The sequence below is a fragment of the Hylobates moloch genome, unplaced genomic scaffold (assembly GCF_009828535.3).
Source record: "Hylobates moloch isolate HMO894 unplaced genomic scaffold, HMol_V3 SCAFFOLD_13, whole genome shotgun sequence".
In the NCBI taxonomy this organism is placed as follows: Eukaryota; Metazoa; Chordata; class Mammalia; order Primates; family Hylobatidae; genus Hylobates; species Hylobates moloch.
Genome location: NW_026652288.1, coordinates 10,993,963 through 11,009,112, shown reverse-complemented (window position 1 = coordinate 11,009,112; position 15,150 = coordinate 10,993,963).

Below are 15,150 nucleotides of genomic sequence, written 5' to 3'. Positions count from 1 at the left end.
TGAACAGTGGTATCAGAGACAGTTAAGAGTCAGCTAGATTATACCCACTAAGATCAAGAGGACTGAGGCAAGACTTCATCTCTTTTCATTTCATGTCCCTGAAGTTCAATATTTTTGTCACTTCCTAAGAGCAGTCAAGTTTGAGAAATGTGTACTACCATCAATCAATGACGTTTTACCAAAATAGAAAGAACAATGAAAGTACGAATGATAGGCAAAGCGCAAGCATCCACTAGAGAAATACTGAAATTACAATTTATCAACACAATAGACTATAAAATTGTTATTTAAAATAATGTCAAAGAAATATTGATATTGAAATAAGCAATGTCCATAATATATTACATTAAAATGAGATATAAAATTATATCATATAATATAATCTTAACTAACTTTTAGAAGCATATAGAATTTCATTTTTATAACAGGAAAAAATAGACCAAAGTGTTCAGAGTAATTATATCTAAATCATAGATTTCTGTGGTTGTTTTTTTGTTTGTTTGTTTGTTTTCCCGAGATGGAGTTTCGCTCTTGTTGCCCAGGCTGGAGTGCAATGGCGTGATCTCAGCTCACTGCAACCTCCACTTCCCGGGTTCAAGCGATTCTCCTGCCTCAGCCTCCCAAGTAGCTGGAATTACAGGCACACACCACCACGCCTGGCTAATTTTTGTATTTTCAGTAGAGACGGGGTTTTACCACATTAGCCAGGCTAGTCTCGAACTCCTGACCTCAGGTGATCCACCCGCCTCAGCCTGCCAAAGTGCTGGGATTATAGGCGTTGGGATTATAGGCATCAGCTACCACGCCTGGCTGTTTTTTGTGTTTTTTTTTTTTAACTCCTCTGTATTTTCGTTAAATTTTATGTCACAAACATATATTACTTCTGAGAGCCTTCCCCTGCCTTTTTAGTGCAATTAGCTTTAAAGTACTACAATTAGGCTGGGCGAGGTGGCCTATAATCCCAGTGCTCTAGGAGACTGAGACAGGAGGATTACTTGAGATCAGGAGTTTAAGACCAGCCTGGGCAACATAGTGAGACCTCATCTCTACAAAAATTACAATTAAAACTAAATTTTCTAAAAAAAGTACTACAATGTATGTGTATGTCCAGAAACTGAACCAATAGATTCCAAGACTCTCCATTAAGGCAGTGTAAGAGCCGAGAGGGTTAACTGCCTGGAGTCATTATGAAGGAATTACAGGTCACTCAGGAATAGCTAGCCCACTCTGGACGCTCTGGAATAGCTAGCCCAGAGTTCTATGAACTGCCCAAAGTCAGCCCTAATGGTTAGTTGCCCCCTCAAAAGCCCTAACTGCTTCCTTTCCAAGTCTGGAACAGAGAATGCTAGAAGGGGAAAGGTGAGATTATTGAAAGCAAGTTCCTGTCACCAGCCCACCCCACAGCCTTTCCTTTAAATGTCCTGGTCACTCTCAATCCTGATTATGGTGCCTGGGCATGGGTAGCATGCAAGGGGCTTGTCCTCTCTCTTTATGTTACACTTATCTTCTTCCCATCCTGATTTTCTAACCATTCATTAGCTCTACTGTGAAATAGCCTCAGAACACTGTGGAATCTCTAAATAATTCAAATTTTGAATCCCCAAAGTGAACACAGTTTTCTTTAAAAGGGGGTTTCTAACGTCAAGTAAACATATAGAATGAACATCTATAATGCCACAGGTATTCAATAAATTGCTTACTAAATGAAAGAAACAGTGATCAACTTCGTACCAAGCATAGAAACTTTTTAGACAGGCTGTTTGAGATCAAAACCTCTCCTATTGAAAGTGACAAGGGAGAAACACAGATGTTTCAAATGTAGCTTCCCGATGAGCGCAGTGGCTCTCACCTGTAATCCCAGCACTTTGGGAGGCTGAGGTGGGTGGATCACTTGAAGCCAGGAGTACAAAACCAGCCTGGCCAAGATGGTGAAACCTTATCTCTACTAAAAATACAAAAATTAGCTGGGCGTGGAGGTGCGCACCTGGGATCCCAGCTACTCAGGAGGCTGAGGCACAAGAATCACTTGAACCCAGGAGGCAGAGTTTGGCAGTGAGCTGAGATTGTGCCACTGTACTCCAACCTGGGTAAAAGAGCAAGACTCTGTCTCAAAAAAAAAAAAAATATATATATATAAATAATAAAAAATAAATAAATGTTGCTTCTAATTACCTACCCAGCAAAAGATTTCAGGTATTGGTTCAATTGGCTATCTTCATGAATCAGAATCATTTTAAACCACCAATAAACCATTTAAACCATCTGCAATAACAAGAAAGGCCAAGACAGAATTTAGTTTCAGCCTGAGCTTTTTTCACCCCCTGCTCCATGCAGTGAAGTGCAGTGGCACCATCATAACTCACTGCAGCCTCGAACTCCTGGGCTCAAGAGACCCTCCCAGCTTAGGCTCCAAGTGTTAGGACTACAGGCATGTGCCACCACACCCCGTTAATTTTTTCTTTTTCTTTTTTCTTTTTCTTTTTTTTTAAGAGAGATGAGAGTCTCGCTATGTTGCCCAGGCTGGTCTCGAACTCTTGGCCTCAAGCAGTCCTCTGGCCTTAGCCTCCCAAGTAGCTGGGATCACAGGTGTGAGCCGTGCCTGCCTCCTGAGTTTACTTCTTACTCAAGAAAGAATGCTTGTCCATGAAAGAACAGCAGAACGCCTCGTGAACTGCATTTGGGAACTGGAAATGCCACAGATAACACTGCAAACTTTAAATGAAGCAGATTTTGGCACGAAAAAAGACCTGTAGGAAGATCTCCTCACCTGTGTTCCGTTTAATTGTTTCACATTTTAAATTTGGTTTTTCTTTCCTAGAAACAAACTTTTCTGAGAAAGCACTCAGAAACAGTGGTCTGGAAACGATGGATTGCTTATGAACAATTCTGCAAATCTGCCCAGAGATTTAAGAAATCCCAAGAGGATCGAGAAGTGGAATTCTAATTGGACTTTAAAACTCCCAATAACAAAATGCTACGAAGCAGGCGGCATGACCACAATATTTATAGAAGATGGAGCTCAGAATCCCCATGTCTAACTCCCAGGTTAAATGCAGAAATTAAAGTGCTCTCACTGGGAATAAAAGAGTGTTTATTCAAGCTAAATTTACACATTTATTGTTTTAAAGGGATAATAAAAAGTCTTTCAAGCCCTGAAGTAACACTTAACTCTCTAATAAAAGTTTATTAAAGAAAAGCTTTAGTATACAAAGTAAGTAGTTCTCTTTTGCAGGTCCTCAAGACCAGGAATCAAAAGAGAGTTGACAGCAAAATGGCCCGGAGTCCCTCTGCATGAATGGCCGCTCTCCCAGTCTCCAGCTGCCGGCGCCCTGGTGGCCAAGCCACACACACACACACACACACACACATACACACACACCTTCTTGTACTTCGGGGAAGCAGCCTTTGTTCCCAGGACCCAAACTGGGATGCAGTTAGGAAGTCCCCACCTCCCCTGAACCACCCTCTTCAAGTGCTGGGGCCCCTAAACCGCCGTCCCAGAGCCACTCAGGAAAGATACCCCAAAATTTTCTCCCGGGTCCCAAGTGCTGGGGACATGTGGCTGCCACTCTGGGCTCCAGACAGTCTCCCTAAACACAGAGGCAGATACACACACACACACACACACACACACACACACACACACACACACCCTTGCAATACGATTATCACCGTCACTGTTCACAGCTCCCACCTACCGAGCGCTCACCATGTGCCAAGCGCCAGGAGCTTCGCGTGCCCTCTCTCACACATACACACGCGCACACCGATACACGCGTACACATGCACGCACGCACACGCGCACTCACACACGCACACTCATACACGCACACGCACGCCCATACACGCACGCACACCCCTACACACACGCGCGCGCGCCCACCTATACACGCGCACACACGCACGCACAAGCGCACGGCAGCGGCAGCACCCAGGTCCCTACACGCTGCCAGGGCCGATCCTGGACACCTCCCACCTCCTTCCCGGGACCAGGGCCAGGAAGTGCCCGCGTCCGGCGGGGCGCACCTTCCCTGCCGGGCGCCGAATGCCCGCCCCGAGCAGCCCCACACAGCCCCGCGCCCCTGCCCCGTCCGCGGCCGCCCGGAGGGACCGCTCCTACCTTGGGCCCTTTGTCCTCCGGCCGCCGCGGCCCGGCTCCCGAGCGCCCGCCGCCGACGGAGGCCAGCCCAGCCTCCAGGCTGCGCTCGCGGCCGCAGCACCAGGCCCCGCACCAGGACCTGGCCCCGGCCCCGGCCACGGCGCGGGGCGCTCGGCAAAGCCCGGATCTCCGGAGCCGCGGCCAGCGCGGAGGACTCGACCCCTGACACAGGCCGCCCCCTGCGGTCCACTTCTCCGTGTCTTCGGGGCGGCCGCGGAGGAGGGCCGGGCGGTGGGCTTGGCCACCCCAGGACCTCCGCCGGGGAAGGGTCGGGGGAGGGCGCGGGGGCGGAACCCCCAGCGGCGGCCGGCGATGGGTGGAGGTGACAGGGACAGAGGGGAGGCCCCCGCGCCCTCCCACCCGGGTTCGTGCCCTGGGCCTGGAACCCCAGTCTTACCCTGTCCCGCCCGCCCTCCTTCCCAACAAAGACGCGCTCCCCCACTCCCGTGCCCGGCTCCCCGCGCCCCCAGGCAGGTCGCCCTGCGGGGCCGCCCCGCCCGCTGACCCTGCCCTGGCGGCTGCCGGGTCCCTTCCCGCGCCACCTGCGTGGGTTCAGAAAGATGGAAGGAACTTCGCACCTGAGCGCCCAGCCCCTGGCTCTGTGCGCCGTCTGCGCTCAGCAGTGTCGCCGTCCTCCCTCCTCTTACGGGGGCCGCCCTCCCTGCAGCAGCCCCGTCCCATCCCCGGGCCCAGGCACCCCGACATTCCCGCGGGGCCACACTGGACGCCCCCTCTGGTGACAGGGCACTTAGCTGGGAAGAATATCTGGACAGAGGTTGGGAGACCCCTCGGAGGACCGAGGTCATTTTGTCGCTTGGGAACGCAGGCGCCCAGACGGGACACGGCAAGGCTGTGAGGCAGCAGGAGTGGAGCCCAGGCTTCCCGACAACTCCACCCCAGCGGCCCCCGGGCCCCCACGCTCGGCCGCCCGGACTGAGCCCGACCGAGCGCAGTGACCGCGGGCACCTGCCGCCCTCTCCCCACCGCCGCCGACCGCTCAGGACGTGGAGATTGGGGGACCCGGTCCCCAACAGCTGAGGTCGGCGAGCGGCCCATGAGGGGCCCAGCCTGAGGTCAAGAGAGGAAAAGGAAGATTCTGGAATGATGGACTCCTGCGGCTGGAACCCGGCCAGCTTTTCCTGGTGACAGCCAGGTCGGAAAAAATGAGTGAAGGAAGGAAGAAATGAACGAACCTCAAATAAGTCCCTCGGTCCTCACTGGCGGCTGCTGCTGAGGTGGCCCCCAGCGAAGAAGGAAGCTGAGACAAGAAACAAAGAGAACTAGAGATTTCTCTTTTTTTCTTTTTTTTTCTCTCTCTCTTTTTTTTAATGAAAAGACAGGCCCCTGTGTTTTCAGGAGGCAGCCAGAGGCAGAACTGGAGTCAGGAAACCGTCCCTGGGCCCCCTGCCACTCACCCCCAGGACCCACAGCGGGGCCTTGGGCCTAACAGCCACTGTCTTTGAAAACACCCTGAAAAGTCACAGTTCACGAATCTGGGCGGTTAAACAAAAGAAGGGGGGAGTGAGGTTATAGGCTCCAGCACCTGCCAGCACACCGCAGGTCCTCAGTAAAAGGGCAGCGTGAGTGAACCTCTGCAGCTCGCCATACTCTGATTGGCAGCACGGTCATTTTCCTTTTCTCATCATGAAATAGCTCAAACACCTGCATTTGACTTTTCTCATTGTGAAATTTTCAAACACACGCTAAACTAGGAGAGTAATGTAAAGAGCCCATGTGCTCAAGAACAAGCCAATCCTAACATGGGGCCACACTTGCTTCAAATGTTTAAGAAATGAATATTGCAATACAGTTAAAGCCCCTGGAAGCCTTCCTCCCGTCACCCCCGAGTACTCTTCTAAAGCATCCCATTCTTGTTTTTATACTATTACTGCATATGCGTGTGTTCATAAGTCATATAGAAGATTTTGACAACTTCCTGTGTGTTCCTATTTCATTCTGTAACCCAGTCGGTTTGTCTTGTTTTGCTCAAGATTATAAGATCCATCTGATCATCCATATAGCTCTAGTTTATTCATTTTAACTAGTAAATAGTATTCCGTTGTATGAGTAGGGCACAAGTCATATATACATTCTTCTGTTGATAGACATTTGAGTTGAGATTATAAACAAGACTGCAGTGAGCATTATTGAACTGCATTTATCTTTCTAGGGTATAGCTCATTTCAGCCACTCTAGTAAAAACGTGCAGAATAATGATGTTGAATTAACATTAGCCCAAATGTCTGCTCTATGGTTTGGGTTACTTACTGTAACTGCTAAAGCAATAATCACTGTGAAAAATGTCCTTACATTTTTTTTCTTTACGTTTTGACAACTGTGTCTTACCAAGCAGATAAAATCCCATAGAACAGAGGTTAGCACATTTTTCTTAAACGGCAAGAGGTCAATATTTTAGGCATTGCCTTCTAGGAGGCAGAGTTGAGGCTTACATAACCATTTAAAATGTAACTTTTTTTTTTTTTTTTCTTTTAGAGATGGGGGTCTCACTGTCACCCAGGCTACTGGTCTGGAACTCCTGGCCTCGATTAATTATCCTGCCTCAGCCTCCCAAAATGCTGGGGTTACAGGCATAAGCCACTGCACCCCACCTAAATGTAACCTTTCAAGAATGTAAAAATATACTTACTTGGCTCATGGACTGTAAAACAAAAATAAAAAGCAAAAGTTAGTCAACTGAATGGATTTGGCCCCTGGGCTATAGTTAGATTTCCCACTCCTGCTATAGAATAATTCATTACATAAATGAATTCCTTTCCTTAAACAGGTGATCACTTTCAATCATGACAAAAGTGTAATTTGGCTCAATAGAAGAATCAAAATGAATATGATGTTACACTGAGGGGAAAATTCCTAGGAAGATGTCCCATACCTTAACTAGTTAATACAATGACTTTGAGAGAAACCATTTAATCCTATTTTTGAATATCTATAATGAATTTTAGAAATGCATAAACTCCTACCAACTAACAATTCATTAGTTGGTAGAACTAATTAATGTAATTCTTTTCTCAGCTAAGAAAAGAAAGAAGATTCGATGAAAAAGTTGTTTATTATTTTCTTGTTTAGTGAATCACCTCCCCGCTCCTAGTTCATTGATTTAAATACAAGCACAGAAGTACAAATGATTATGTTTTTCCTGGAACCTGCCCCACTTGTTTTATGTCTTTATTGAACTTGAACCAAAACTTGGCAAAGTCATTTCAAGATATTTTCTTAAATGAGCTGAATTAGCCCGGTTTAAAATGTTGACAAGAATGGGGCCGAGCTAAAAAAACTTTGGTGGCCAACCTGTAACTTGCAAAGGAGCCGTCTCTCTCCAAGCCCATTCAATAAGCAGAGGCCTTCCCCAAAAACGGCGGGGTGGGCAAAGCAGTTAGACGTGGCTCTCTTCTGACCTTTGTGTCTTTGCCAGCATTATCCTAAAGAATCTCTCTCTCTCTCTCTCTCTCTCTCTCTCTCACACACACACATTTTTCTCTCCCTCACACATACACATTCTCACACACATTTCCCCCTTACGTGTCTTACGTGACTGTGCATGTGCTATGCATGTTGATTCCTTACAGATATCTACTTCCTTAAATGCATGCAGTAGTCGTGCTTCAAGCATGCACATGGCTGTTTTTCACACATATCCATACTCTCACCCACAAACACGCCTTGTCACACCAACAGTTGTCTGCTGGATACATATGTTCTCTTTGCACCTATATTGCTGTTTTGTGCAGACCCGACACTTCCCATGCCTTTTTCTTTCTACCGTCCACAAATTTTCACACCCCTCCACCCAGCTTGCTTAAATTGTGCCAGAATGTAGATGGGAAGGTGCATTCGTTTGCTAGGGCTGCTATAACAAAGTGCTCCAGACGGAGGGGCTTAAACAATAGAAATCTATTGTCTCCCATTTGGAGGCTAGAAGCGCAACATTGAGATGTGAGCAGGTTGGTTCCTTCTCATGGCTGTGAGGGAGGATCTGTCGCAGACTTCTCTTCTTGGCTTGTAAATGGCTTTCTCCCTGAGGTCTCTCCACATCGTCTTCCTTCTATGCAAATTTTTTTTTTTTTTTTTTAGACTGAGTCTTCACTCTGTCAGAGAGGCTGGAGTGCAGTCATGATCTCAGCTCACTGCAACCTCCGCCTCCCAGGTTCAAGTGATTCTCCTGCCTCAGCCTCCTGAGTAGCTGAGATTACAGGCATGCAGCACCATGCCCAGCTAATTTCTGTATTTTTAGTAGAGACGGGCTTTCACCATGCTGGCCAGGCTGGTCTCAAACTCCTGACCTCAGGTGATCCACCCGCCTCAGCCTCCCAAAGTGCTGGGATTACAGGCGTGAACCACCACGCCTGGCCCCTCTATGCAAATCTGTGTCCAAATTTCCTCTTCTTATAAAGACACACCAGTCATTTTGGACAGGACCCGCCCTAATTACTTCATTTTAGTTTGATTACCTCTGAAAAGATCCTCTCTCCAAATAAGATCACATCCTGAGGTACCAGTTAGAACTGCAACATATGAATTTTGGAATGGTCCTGGCACAAATAGGACACAATTTGACCCGTAGCAGTAAGGTTCGGGTTTGGCTTGTTCCGGAGTGAGGTTTAGACCAGAAATACTAAACTCCATCTTGATCAGTAGTAAATCTGAAGCCTAGATGTGGCACTTCCTCATTAGAAACCTTGAACTCAAATCCAACTGCACCCCTCTCCCCACCAAGGGAGGGGGTAAGGGAGGGGATAAGATCCTCACCAAGATCTTATCAGGAATATTGGTCACCCAAAATTCAAGCGCTCCATTCAATGGACTCCCTAAGGTGAAAGTGCTCCACCTGGTGGAGAGCACTTTGAATTCACTGCACATTTGCAAATGATAGACCAGCTGGTAACAGCACTACCAAAACCATCTTGGTTGACATTAAATATTAGATAAAACAGAGGAACGAATCGGGGAGCAAAATGAATTTGATGCAACCAGTATAGTTCATGGGGGTAGTGCATGAGACGCGAACATTTAAATAGAACATTTAATAATCAAGAAGACATTATCTAACAAACTAGGTAGTATTTGCATAGAATTCAAGAATAGAAGGTAGTAATTCACCTCTGATGGAGTTTTCTTTAAAAATCTGGGTGCAGTGTGGGTGCACACTAGACCTGGGCTCCCAATAACCAAAGAAGATGAAATTTTATAAACGTTTGAATGGGAAGAATCTCTGTTGTTCCAATAACATATATAGAAATACACCTTTCTGTCAGGTGTGTAGCAACATTTAAGGACTACCTTCTTGATCTCTAATGGCAGTTACGGAACAAATTACATAGGACAAGAAAACGCAAAGGGTAGAAAACAATATCACAGTGAATGTCTGTACCCATCACACTTAACCTTGTCATCTGATTTCTCTTTTTCTCCAAAGAACACCTCTTGGGAGTTCATTCTTTAAGGCATGTGATAGTGTGTAATATACACGAGGTACATTATATACATGTTTTGTTGTGTGTTTGTTGTTTTCTGAGACAGAGTCGCACTCTGTTGCGCAGGCTGGAGTGCAGTGGTGGCATCACGGCTCACCGCAGCCTTGGTCCCCTGGGTTCAATTGATCCTGCCACCTCAGCCTCCCAAGTAGCTGGGAGTACAGGCATGCACCACCACATCCAGCTAATTTTTGTATTTTTGGTAGATATGGGGTTTTGCCTTGTTGCCCAGTCTGTTCTCGAACTCCTGGCTCAAGCGATTGACACGCCTCGGCCTCCCAAAGTAATCCCAAGTAGCTGGGATTACAGGCATGAGCCACCACACCCAGCCTATATACATATGTAATATACTTGAATGATTGTATGTGTCCCAAAATTCATATATACATTTCAGTACCACGTCAGACTTTAAGCTAAAATGATTGAAAACCTTTAATAGCACCAGCAAAGAAAACTACTGTTCTGGCAGTTAGCAGCTTTTCGACATAGAGCTTCTTTCTATCCAAAAGAACGAGGATTCTTTTGTTGGAGAAATGTGTTAATACAAATGAACAATGCTGTTTCTTAAAAGCTGAGGGAAAATTTATTTGCTTTATCATAGTTCCACACCTTTATCTCTTGCTAGAAAGAGTTAAGGTAAATTGGTAGGATAATCTATGGAGGACAATTTGGCAATTGCCAATGATCAAAATCACCAATGCATGTATCTCTGACCTGGTAGTTCACTTCTAGCCATTTATCTTTTAGAAATACTCAACCTTAAATGAAGTAACATCTGCACAAGATTATTCTATATTCAGTGTTATTTATAGTAGCAAAATATTGGAAATAACCTAAGTGTCCAGTCTTGGGGTACAGCATGGGTAATTTATGGTGTATACACACAATTCAATACTGTGAAGACATAAAAAAGACTAAGAAAGGGCCGGGTGTGGTGGCTCATGCCTGTAATCCCAGCACTTTGGGAGGCCAAGGCAGGTGGATCACCTGAGGTCAGGAGTTCGAGACCAGCCTGGCCAACATGGTGAAACCCCACCTCTACTAAAAATACAAAACTTAGCAGAGTGTGGTGGTGGGTGCCTGTAATCCCATCTACTCAGGAGGCTGAGGCAGGAGAATCGCTTGAACCCAGGAAGCGGAGGTTGCAGTGAGCCAAGATTACGCCACTGCACTCCAGCCTGGGCAACAAAAATAAAACTCCTTCTCCAAAAAAAAAAAAAAAAAAAAAAAAAAAAAAAAGAGTAAGAAAGGTATTTATTGCACTGACAGAGAGCAATCTGCAAGGTATTTTGTTAGGTTGAAAGAAGGAAAAAAATACATTACTAGTGTGCTAAAAAGGGGAAGGATAACATAGATGAACATTTTTGCATAAATATTCTGGAAGAATACCTGAGAAACCAGCACAACGATAGTCTCCAAAGAGAGGACATTACTGCAGAGAGACAAGAGTAAAAGGGAGATTTTTCATTGTTACTCTTTTGTGTCTTTTGAATTTTGAGCCATGTAAATATACCTCTTCAAAAAAAAATTCAAAGTTTTTTTGTTTGTGTAATTTGCCTTGACCAAAATTTCTCCAAGGTCTAATGATACTTAAAATTTTTTGGTATCACGAGCCTGAAGCCAAAATGATGGGATTATTCTCCGATATTTGACTACTTTCTTTCTATTTTAGGAGAAGGTACTATAATTTATTTTTTTATTATGTAAATGATACATAACTACTTAGCAAAACAAAAGATTTTAAGCTTGTTGACTGTATTTCCTTTTTCAACACAATTAATTCAAATGAATTTTTGTAACATATACCCCTACTACAGTAAATGCAAAAGAAAAAATTGAAATGATTCATCCAAATTATTACCAATGAAACTTTGCTTTGGAAAATTTTTTTTTTTTTTTTTGAGACAGGCTCTCACTCTGTTGCCCAGGCTGGAGTGCAGTGGTGCAATCACGGCTCACTGCAGCCTCAAACTCCTGGGCTCAAGTGATCCTCCCACCTCGCAGCCTCCCAAACAGCTAGGGACTACAGGTGTGTGCTACCATGCCTGGTTAATTTTTGTATTTTTTGTAGAGATGAGAGTCTTACTTTGTTGCCCAGGCTGGTCTTGAACTCCTGGGCTCAAGCAATCTGCCTGTCTCTGCCGCCCGAAGTGCTGGGATTACAGGTATGAGCCACCACACCCGGCCTGGTAAAATCTTTAACAAATTGGCCAGGCGCGGTGGCTCATGCCTGTAATCCCAGCACTTCAGGAGGCTGAGGCGGGCAGATCACAAGGTCAGGAGATCGAGACCATCCAGGCCAACATGGTGAAACCCTGTCTCTACTAAAAATACAAAAAAATTAGCTGGGTATGGTGGCGTACGCCTCTAATCTCAGCTACTCAGGAGGCTGAGGCAGGAGAATCACTTGAATCCAGGAGGCGGAGATTGCAGTGAGATGAGATGGTGCCACTGCTCTCCAGCCTGGCGACAGAGTGAGACTCCGTCTCAAAAACAAAACAAAATCTTTAACAAATTATATTTGAACTCTGCAAATTTATAGAAGATAAATTATCATCATTATCACAACTTGAGCACGAGTATTCCTGTTTTCCTTACTATTTTCATTTCTGAGAATTCCCAAGGCTAACTACTATTTTTTTCTACAAAACAAAACTAATTTGAATCAATAGTATTTAAGCAATACTTAAAAAATTATTATTCAGCATATAATTCAAGCAGGAGGGAAAATAGAAGCTGCTAAACTTACCAATAATTTGATAGGGCTGAATCAAAACAAAATCCTTTGTAATATTTACTTAGAAGATTTAAGACAAAACATTACATTTTGTCATCATGTTTTGCTTCATATTTCAAAGTCAGCATAGTTGAGATTGTCTTTTTCAAATTCGATTTAGTTATTTATAATGTAATGCACGTGTTGACAGTGAAACATCATTATTGTCATTTGTCCAGGTTGCTGGGGTCATCCAGCTACCTACAGGGAGGAAGCTGGGGTGCTAGCCTCATCTGGGGGTCCAGGGAAGGTTTCCCTGAGCAAATGATGTCCAAAATGAGGATAAGGAGTTTGCTAGAGGAAGCAGCGAAGGGATAATGTTTTAGGCAAAGAAAATGTGAGAAGACTCAGTAGTGAGGAAAAGCTTTTAAGGAATTGAGTGAATATTAGTGTGACTGGCCCAGGGAGAGTGCAATGCAGCAAGTAGTCCATGATAAGGTGGTGGCCAGGGGCTCCTGAGTGCTCAGAAACAGCTGCAACCCTCCAGCAGTCGGCAGCATGATGGGGAGACTGCCAGGCAGGCAAGCGGCCAGTTTACAGGGGAAAATACTAACAAGGAGTATAAAACAAGGCACACAACAGATTTCAATCAGAGGATGGATGAGGTCAGATCCGCATTTTGAGATGATTTCTCTGGCAATGTGAGGTCCACAGCTGCAAAAAGTAAAAATAAAAAATAAGAAGAAGAAAAGAGAAGAAAAAAGTAGCTCTTTGACAGTGACAGTGGAGAGCCAGTGGAGAGACCAAAGACAGGGAGATGAATTAGGAAGCAGCTGTGACAGTCGGGGAACAATGATGAGGAGGGCAGTAGCGGGCAGCGGGAATCAAGGGCGAAGAGGAGGCTGAAATGCTTTTTGGAGGCAGAGCTGACAAGCCCCCGTGCCCATCCACTCCCTTCCCTTTGTCACCCTCTCATTGGAGTTCACTGAGGCGGACAGCAATAGCTCATCTTTCCTGCAGCTCTTTGTTGACAGGCTGTCATGGGGATTTGCTGTCGTGGGTGTATTCGACTACAGGGTTACCTTTTTGTTTTCTTTCCAAAGCAGGAGGCAGATACTGTTGCTAAGTGCAGAGACTGAATCCATGTGCCGGGACCAGTGAAAGCCTCCATGAGCTACCATCTTAGGAGCCCTCTGGATAGCCTGTCAAGTTCTGAACAAAACCTCAGGACAAAGTGTTCACCGCACCTCTCTTTGTTCCATTTGATGTCATTTTAGAAGCATTCTTAGTCACTGGGGTAGAGAGCTTCAAGACTCGATTAGAAACGGCTCCTGTGAAACTGTGAAGCTTGCCTGACCATTGAAGATGAATTTTGCACTAGGCACTTGACACCTATTATCTCTCATACAACAGAATTGCACGTATGTTTACCTTCAGTTTAAAAATATGGACACTGAGAGTCCTAAAGATGAGGTTACCTGCCGTGAGGGATAATTGGAGTTGGTGCTGGACACACTCCAGCCTGGGCTCATCTGCTCATGCCACTCCATCCTCCTCTTTCTGCATCCTCCCATCTCTTCCACACTCCTCTCCTGCCAAGTGTGTTTGTTCTAGGCCCTTCATAAAAGCTGGGCTCATCTGGGAAGAATAAGACCAGCATTCAAGTGGCAGCTCTGATAGGGACCGTCTTATGGACATTAAGCAAGTCATTTGACCGCTGTTCTCAGTTTTCTCCTAATATGCTTTGGATTTATGTCCCTGCCCAAATCTTATGTCGAATTGTAATCCCCAATGTAAGAGGTGGGGCCTGGGGAGATGATTGAATCATTGGGGTGGATTTCTCATGAATGGTTTAGCACCATCCCCTTGGGTCATTGGCGGAGAGTAAGGGGAGAGGGTAGAATTGGAGATTTGGGAGACATAGAGGGCAATCAGCACAGATTTATAGATGGGTGAATGGATGGCAAACAGTAGAGGGGACTGACCTGGGAAATACTATAAGATTTTCATGCTGTTATGACAGTGAGTGTGTTCTCAGAAGATCTGGTTGTTTAAAAGTGTATAGTACCCTGCCCCTCACTCACTCTCTTTCTCCTGCTCTGGTCATGTGACACGCCTGCTTCCCCTCACCTTCCGCCATGATTGTAAGTCTTCTGAGGTCTCCCCAGAAGCCAAGCAGATGCCAGCACCATGCTTCCTGTACAGCCTGTGCCATCATGGGCCCATCAAACCTCTTTTCTTTATAAATTACCCAGTCTCTGGTATTTCTTTACAGCACTGTGAGAACAGACCACACCTCCTCTGTAAAATAAGAGGATTTACTCAATACCTCTTCCTGCTCTAAGGTTCTAGGACCCAGACTATTACATATTACAGAAAACTGATGGGGAACAATCCTTGCTGTCACTCTTTCTCCTTTGCCATGCTTCACTAGTGCCTCTCCCTACTCCAGTTATCACGGGAGGATGTGTACCTAGAGATCCTGTGAGATAGCCACGGACAGGCACAGATAATCTCCTGTGAGGCCCCACAATCTTGTCATGTTTCCCAAGTCAGTCTCCTCTACTGTTCCCCATCCACCTGCCCATCCATAAATATGTGCTGAGCACCTGCTGTCTCTCACATCTCCAATTCTACCCTCTCCCCTTACTCTCAGCCAATGACCTTTGCTCCTGCCTCACAGAATAAGAACTCCCTCAACTTCCTGCCAAAGCACCTTACAAATTTACCTGCATCTGTCCTTAGACTTTTCTCTCCTCCTCCTGTCACTTGGGGGGGGGGGG